Source organism: Gopherus flavomarginatus, chromosome 1 (assembly GCF_025201925.1).
Source record: "Gopherus flavomarginatus isolate rGopFla2 chromosome 1, rGopFla2.mat.asm, whole genome shotgun sequence".
Classification (NCBI taxonomy): Eukaryota; Metazoa; Chordata; order Testudines; family Testudinidae; genus Gopherus; species Gopherus flavomarginatus.
The window spans coordinates 360,854,080-360,862,247 of NC_066617.1; the positions used below are offsets into that span (position 1 = coordinate 360,854,080).

Here is an 8,168-nt window from a genome sequence, read left to right on the forward strand (position 1 = left end):
ATGATCTTGCGATGTACCAAGAAGCAATTCGTTTTCAGGTAATGTAATGTAAAAAAGACACCACTGTTAAGTTGACACCCAGCATGTTAATATTTGAACACACAGAGCTGTCTTACCTGTAGTATGTTAGAAGGATGTCATTAAATCATAAATCTTAAAGAAAGAACTTTAACCCAGACCTGAGTAAGGCAGAACCTACACCTGGAGAAGGTAACCCAAGTTAGCCAGTACCTTGACAAATGATAGGGTCCAAAAGAGAACCTCTGGCCAAAATTTTCAAACCTACTGCCTAAAGTTAGGCTGGAAACTGCAAGTGTTCAGCACCTTTTTAAGATGAGACCATTTCTGTTTCAGGTGCCTAAATGTGACTTCAGGAGCCTCACTTTAGGCATGCAGATTTGAAGACTTTGGCCTCTGGCGCTAGGTTTCACAAATGTTATATAGAGATGCACCTCTACCTATGTGAAACACCATGGATCTTTAGCCACAGCTGGTTCAGTTGTCAGGTTTAAGTCTCATCCAAAAGCGATGCAAATTATTAGTAGATAGATTGACATGAAATTCCCACACTTGCCTACAAAAAGGTAATCACCGTCATACCGGGCAACTGCTTCTGAAACCTCACTGACTTGACACCTTAAAGAAACTTCTCTCCAGGCAGGGCTTCCTTCTAGATTAAAGCATGAAAGCTGAGAGAGAAAAGACCCTGATTTCAGAGGATGTGTCACTCACCCATACCCTCCTGTCACCAGAAACATATCCAATCTTTATTTTTCAGAAGAAAACAGATCAAAGCATTGGATAAGCCCATTATAATGTTTACAGGTGAACAGTTGGGGCATGCAGGAAACATTTTAATGCAGAAGGAAGAAAGTTTTGATGGATGGATAAGCAATATAAATCCTTTGTACTTCTGTGTCTCCTTCCACCTAAGTGTCCCAAAATGCTTTATAGGACATTAAACCCCACAAACACTTCTAAGTATTAAGTATCTAAGATAGGGAAATGGAGAAAAAGGTATATAGGTAAAAAGCAAGTGGGGCCATAGGTTCTCAGGACCTTGGAGTGAGGGGGTATCAAGCAACATCCACAGTTAGGGCCAGTCTTTCAAAAGAAGCCTCTAACTGACTTGTGCAAAGTCACACTGTCTGTCAAAACGGAGAACAGAACCTCCTCTTAGGTTTTTAAGTTACTCTCCGCTCATTAATTGTAGTAACCAAACATCCAGATCTCCTTGTTCCTCATCTTTTAACCAGAAGATTTCCCCTTCTCTCCCTCCCACACTAAAACACTGATCTATTGTATTTCCTGTGATTGCAGTGTCATAGTATACACCATCACGGGTGCCATTATTTTAGACTCAGGCAGTTTTTTAGATCAGCGAGTGTCAGTGATCGCACAGATTAATAAATATAACAGAAGTGGCCTGAGACCTAATCTATTAGAGTGCCTCATTGCAGCACTTAGAAATGGGAACAGCTAGAAAACCCATCTGGTTAATTTAAAAAGACAGACACTTTAGAAGGGGCCACTGCACCTAAAGGAAAATGTAGCCTCCACGCAAGTGCTGTTTATGCCTGATGTATATGTTCCTGAATTACATGAGGGAATGCAAGACCCACTTATCTAAAAGGAGCATTAGAGAACCCTCCTGCACTGTGTATCACACTTGGGACCATAAAGAACAAGGTTATTTAAAATTTCAGCTCTGATTTTTTGGGGGGTGGGGGGGAAGAGGAGAAGGGGACATGCTGTGGCATAGTTGTGATATTTATAAGTGCACGGTGCCAGTAGCACGTGCCCAGAATTTAAGGTTTCGCAAAGAACAAAAATTGCTGTTATTTCTTTCATTTTAAGTCATAGAGGTTGTTTCTAAAACATGTTTTCCTACCTTGAAGGTCACCCATTGCATCATCCTAACAGTAGAGTCTAAAAGTGAAACTGACCAGTTTAGCATCAACAGTCCAGAGCAACAAAATAGCAAATAGTAAACAAATAGTACAAGTGGAGAAGAGTACAGTAGACCAGAGTTATTTCAGCTGAAATCACTTAGACCCCAACCAAGCAATCCTGCAGAACCCTTGCCCCAATGGGAGCTCAATGGTGTAACTTGTAGGATCAGTGCCTTTAAGTGTAAATAATAGATGGGCTTTCATATAAGCCATGATTGCACAGAATCATTTCCAAGCAAACACTTGCTATTTCTAAAAAAGAGAAGAGCTTTCAGTGAGGCTCCACATGGCTGCAAGGGACTGGCAACACAGAGCTAATTGTGAAATCGATGCCTAAATATGTGCTCTGTCACCAGTACCACCTCCACAAAAACAGAGGACAGGGCAGAGAGGGTTGGGGGATCTTTTTTTCCCCCCCTTCCTACATACACAATTAAAAAAAAAAAAAGAAAAAAAAAGATACCTTCATAGGCTTGATCCTGAAAAGCTGCCAACCACCCTCAATTCCCATCAAATTCAATGAAACAGGGCAGGTGAGACACACTCTCTTATTGAACCAACTACTGTTGGGGTGCGAAAGAGAGAGACAGACAGACAGACACACAAGCTCTTGAGGTCTTACCAACAGAAGTTGGTCTAATAAGAGATATTATCTCACTCACCTTGTCTCTCTAATATCCTGGGACCAACATGACTATGGCTACAATTGAGCATTTAGCACCCAAACTTCAAGTGCCCCCAAATTTAAGCAAGAGATTATTTGCAGATTTTTCACATACTCAAGAGGAGGGGAGTGTGGAAGATTCATCCTTACACAGAAGCATCCTTATACACAATGTAATTGAAATCTGAGCAGACAAAGCAGACAAAAATAAATCAGCCGCCAGGTACCTCTTCAATCGTGTATTGATTAAATACAATGCATTCCAAGATAAACCTTCGTGTGGAAAGGTTTATGATTGTCCCTCCAAAGCAACTCAAGAGACGCCTAGTTTGAATATCTTCAGAAGAGCACATATATCTTGAAAGTCTTTCTTGGAAGGAGCATCAAAAATATTTTAAACCACATATTAAAGAGATGAAGTGGCTCGTGTTTTACAGTATCAAGCAATGATAGGATATTAGTCCAAAAAAAAAAAAAAAAAATCACAAGGCACCTGGTTCACAATGGGGGTGGGGGGAAGAGAGAGAGAGAGAACTGAGAGAAAGTGGCTTTAAAAAAGAACACAGCAAAACCAGATATCAATAGTTTTCCCCAGTCACTATTTAACACAATCTCCTGTTACTACAGACAGCCATTTAGAATTCCCTTACAAACCTTTCCCCCTCTTTACGTGCCCAGTACCATTGGTGTGTACTTGGTACTGTTCAAAACAAATAGACAAGGACCCTGTCTGGAAGGGAGTGTGCTTGGAGCAGAAGACTGGAAATCAGATATGCTGTGTTCTATTTCTTGTGGTCTCTAGTTCACAATGCGACCTTGAGAAGGGCAATGAATTTCAGTTCTGTCTCTTTCCTCCCCTGTAAAAATGGAAATTCTAATAGGCTTAATGTCAGCAAGATGAAAGGTGCTATGGAACAGGGTATTAGCATTTTAAATGAACTAGCTGATTTGTGTAGCACTCTCCTCTTCTGACCAGAATCAAAGAGATGAACTTTGGGCATAGCCCCTATACCATTAAACTCTGCTGAGGTTTTCCTGTTACTCCTCTGCTTTTGAAGCAGGAGAATCAGAGTTCTACTTTTGCGGATATCAGGTAATTTAGTGTGGCTGTGGCATGCAATATAGTGACAGCACTGAAATCCCAAGTGACCACAGATCTGTTACATCATTAACAAATGATGGATTGTTCCTGCCAGCTAGCCTTATTTTAAAGCTACAATATATACATACATAACCAACGAAGCATTGGTTTGGAAAAATAAGAGTGCCCACTAAGAGTTACATGGACATTATAAATCAATGCAGGGAAAGGAAGAGCCATGTACTTGTTTTAGAGCTGAAATATAATATCACAGCAGAGCCTCTTGAAGGAGAAATATGAGCAGTGCCTGACAAGCCTCTAATAAATCTTCTCAGTTAGTTAATCACACTATCTTTTGGATAATGAGTTACAAAAAAAGGGGTAGTTATTATAACCCTTTTGGAGGGGATAATGGTTCACTAACTACATTTAGCATCAAATTGAATTCCAATCCACACCTTGCACAGATGTGCTATGCTGGACATCAGCTGTTGGAGAGAAAGATAAGATTTTTGAGGGTGGGGGTGGAGAGGCAGATAAAGATTGATAAAGGAATCATTCAGAGTCTGGTTAACATCCCCAGCAGGTGCATCTGCTGCATAAAAGGCCATACTTCAAGCAGCAATGAGCACGTACCTGACAGAACAAGACACTTGCTAATGGGAATATTACCTTGTTCAGCGTTACCCTGAAAGTTAAGATAATGATGGGATAACCAAATCCACACAATAGTATAAGTTAGAAAAAAAAACTATGGCAATCCTAACACAGTTATTTATAGAGGATGGTAAATATGCATGGCACTTTATAAAAAGTGAAAGAAACAAATAATCCTTGGCCCACAGAGCAGATGCAAGATACCGCCAGGGCCAGGGCCAGGGGTTTTGCCGCCCCAAGCAGCCAAAAAAAAAACCTCAATTGCTATCTGTGGCAATTCAGTGGGAGGTCCTTTGCTCCAAATGGGAGTGAGGGACCCTCCGCCGAATTGCCACCGAATAGCTGGACGTGCCGCCCCTCTCCAGAGTGGCCGCCCCAAGCACCTGCTTAAGCTGGTGCCTGAAGCCAGCCCTGGATACCACATCTAATCATAGTCTTCCTGGTCCAAAGGAAGAATTTCCCATATAAATGAAACTAACTTCAAAGTTTTTAAAAGAACTAGCTGCTGAAATCGACAAACAGACACCAAATAAAATGTATTGGCCCAGAATTCATTTAATTTGTGCTTCTGCAGTGAATGGCAGTGGACAAATCCTTGTCATATTGCTTCTTTACATGCAAATAATCTTTTCTTTTAAAGAAGTGTTTTGCACAGCTTGGAGGAGACACCCACTTTAAAATTAACTACCTTGCCACTGATCTGATATGCACATTTAAGAAGTGGCTTCTGATTTATAAAGAGACTTTTTACAGTTGAATTACTACTGTTTGATTACCAGTTTGAAGCAGACTTCAAGGCTTGACAGTGTAAGTGAAAAACATGATAAAAATAACAACCTCTTCCCAAATTGTGGAACAGCCACAAGGAAAGTAGGTAATGACTAGATGGTGTGTTAATGGATTGTGTTATGTATGAACAGATGACCAAATATACCCAGCAATTCAAATGGAAGGCAATTCAATATACAACAGATCAGCCAATGACCAGACACTCTAGATGCTAATTGGTAGGTATGCTATCTACAGACCAGTAATTTAGGTAGTGGTGAATCTAAACCACAAAGCAAGGTAGAACCATTATACTTATTCTGATAAAGACACAGTGTTTAATCTTATCCCAAACAGGTCTTTAAAATAAAACAGCCCTATTTGCAGGTTTTTTTGGATGCAGTACTGTCTACATGGTCTGAAGTGTGACCACACTAGTCTAATCATGTAAAGGCATGGTGGAACTTTCTAATGTAGACAAGCCATTACAGAGAACTATTCTGTGAGCTCTCATTATTCCTTTGTAGAGCTATCAAAAGTCAGTACAAACAGAATCAGAACTAATCTTTAAAAGTTTCACACACAGTGTCTTACTGCCCAACAGTGTGCACCTTTCGAAGCATTTCAGATTACATCCATATTTCCTTTCCTCCTCTTCCCCACCAGAAAAAACTCACAAGCAGGCAGGATATGTAGGAGTGATTACAAATCAAGACAGATTTCCAGGATTGAAAAATCCTGCTTTGCCATCTGGTCCAAGGCATCTAAATCTCTGTAGTTTTAATGCCTGAAAGTGCTAAGGCAAAAAGTTGTCAGTGCCTGGAAGTCTATTCACCAAGAAGTACAGAGGAACTGCAGAGAGTAGGGGAGAGCAGGGGGTGTAAATAAAACAAATATTCGCCAACTATGTATCATTTGTTCATTCCCAAGCCCCTTCTTTCATTCTTGCTTCACTCCCTTTCAGAATTTCCTCCTTTTCTGGTGCTCTTTGCAAAGGCAGCAAAAGGCCATAGATTCCCCTGCACATTCCCCCCCCCCCAGCAATATAAATAAAGAATAAAGGGGTTTTAATAAAAACAAAGCTAACCCCCTGGAAGGTGTCACCAGGCAGAGACAGGCGGTCAGACTTATTAAGACACTAGGGGAGGTTTCTAATGGTCTGCATTGACCCAGGGTGTTCCTCCTGACTAAACTAATGAGGCTGCATTAATCTAACTCAGGCTCCGGGATTTTGCTGGCTCAGGATTGTAAGACATGAGATAACCCGCTATCCTGAAAAATACCACACAGGCTCTGGAGGGTGCCAGGGCAGCGCAGATGCTGTCATCTCGATAGCAGTGTTGATGTGAACACACACATACCTAACACGTCGTTAAAAACAAAGCCGGATGCAACCCAGTTGAAATGTAATGATCACAATCTGCTGCCTTACATATCCCGGCACCTGTGAGAGCCAGCCTGTAACCCCAGACCGGGTGCCTCTCTCCAGCTGCGCCTCTGGCATCCATCCTCATTAGGACTGACACAAGCCACTCGCGATTCAGCGGGAAGCCCCTCGTGCCCAGCCCCGCCATAGCAGCCCGCGTGGACAGGAGACACCGCCCCAAACTTTGGAACGACAGAGAGCAAGGAGGGAGAGCGACTGTCGGGCCAGGGGCTCCCAATCGCACCCCCACCGCTCTCCATGGGATCCCACCTGACCTACCAACCCCCAGGGCTGCTCTGCTAAGCCAGCTGCCGGCCAGCGGGGCTTGCAGCCCATCTCGCTGCTCCCTGATTAAGGGGAGGTGCACGAACACGCGCCCCATCCAGGGGAAAGTCCCCTGGAAACACCCTCGCCAGTCCCAGGGGAATCTCTCCGCTCCCTTCCTCCCCCAACCCGGCTCCCCAGAGAGCTGCCGGGGTCGGGGAAGGAGAGAGACACACACGCGCGGTGTTTCCACGCCCGCCCTCCCAGCCGCTGGGAAAGGGGGTCACACGCCCAGATGCGTCCCCTGCGGTCCCCAGCGGCTTGGCAGAGGCGTGGGGGGAAGCAGGGTCCCCCATCGCCCCCCAGCACCGCAGGGTGGCTGCTCCCCCCGCCCCCGGGCTGGGTCCCCCTTACCTGGGGAAGCCACCAGCTCCGAGCCACTCCCGGCAACTTCCAGCGGCCGGTCCCCTGCTCCCGGCCGCGCGGCGAGAAGTCCCCGGGGCTGCCCGCCTCGCCCAGCTCCTCCGGGGACTCGGCGCCGTGCAAAGCGGGGAACCTGCCGCTTCCTCCCCGGCGCCGGGGCGTTGCGATCGGCGCCTCCAGGAGGGGAACGCGGGCCGGGTGCGGGGCCGGAGCAGCGGCAGAGCCCGTGGGAGGAGGCAGCCGGCAGGCTCCGCTCGCTCAGCGCCTCCGCTGCCCGCGCAGCCTCCCCGATGTCATCCCTCGGCCGCGAGCTGCGGAGTAAAGCGGCGAGCGCAGCGCGGGGGGAATGAAACCGGCTAACTCCGCCCCCGGCTGAACCAGACAGGGCAGGAGGCGGGGCTGCCCTGGCTGCACCCAGCCCCGGCGGGAACCCGGGCAGGGAAGGTCACAGCCTGGGCTGTACATCCCCACCCCCACCCGCACCCCCGGCCCCAGCGGGGAACCCGGGCAGGGAGGGTCACAGCCTGGGCTGCACATCCCCACCCCCCCCCCCGCGGGGAACCCGGGCAGGGAAGGTCACAGCCTGGGCTGCACATCCCCACCCCCGCCCCCAGCGGGGAACCCGGGCAGGGAAGGTCACAGCCTGGGCTGCACACACACCCTCCCCCGCGGGGAACCCCGGCAGGGAAGGTCACAGCCTGGGCTATACACCCCCACCACCAGCGGGGATCCCGGGCAGGGAAGGGTCACAGCCTGAGCTATACATCCCCACTCCACCCACAGCAGGGAACCCGGGCAGGAAAGGGTCACAGCCTGGGCTATAGACTCTCACCCCCAGCGGAGAACACGGGCAGGAAAGAGTTACAGCCTGGGCAGTACACACACACCCCCGGGAACCTGGGCAGGAAAGGGTCACAGCCTGGGCTGTACACA

At 46.8% G+C, this 8,168-nt stretch overlaps 1 protein-coding gene across 1 annotated transcript in view; it reads right to left on the bottom strand.

Moving 5' to 3' along the window:
• Nucleotides 1-7,428, bottom strand: part of GDPD5 (glycerophosphodiester phosphodiesterase domain containing 5) — a 347,993-nt gene extending 340,565 nt beyond the window's left edge. The window contains exon 1 of the mRNA XM_050930540.1: nt 7,227-7,428. The gene's annotated coding sequence lies outside the window, so the exon portion shown is untranslated. The remainder of the gene's footprint in view (nt 1-7,226) is intronic.
• Nucleotides 7,429-8,168: the final 740 nt, after the last annotated feature.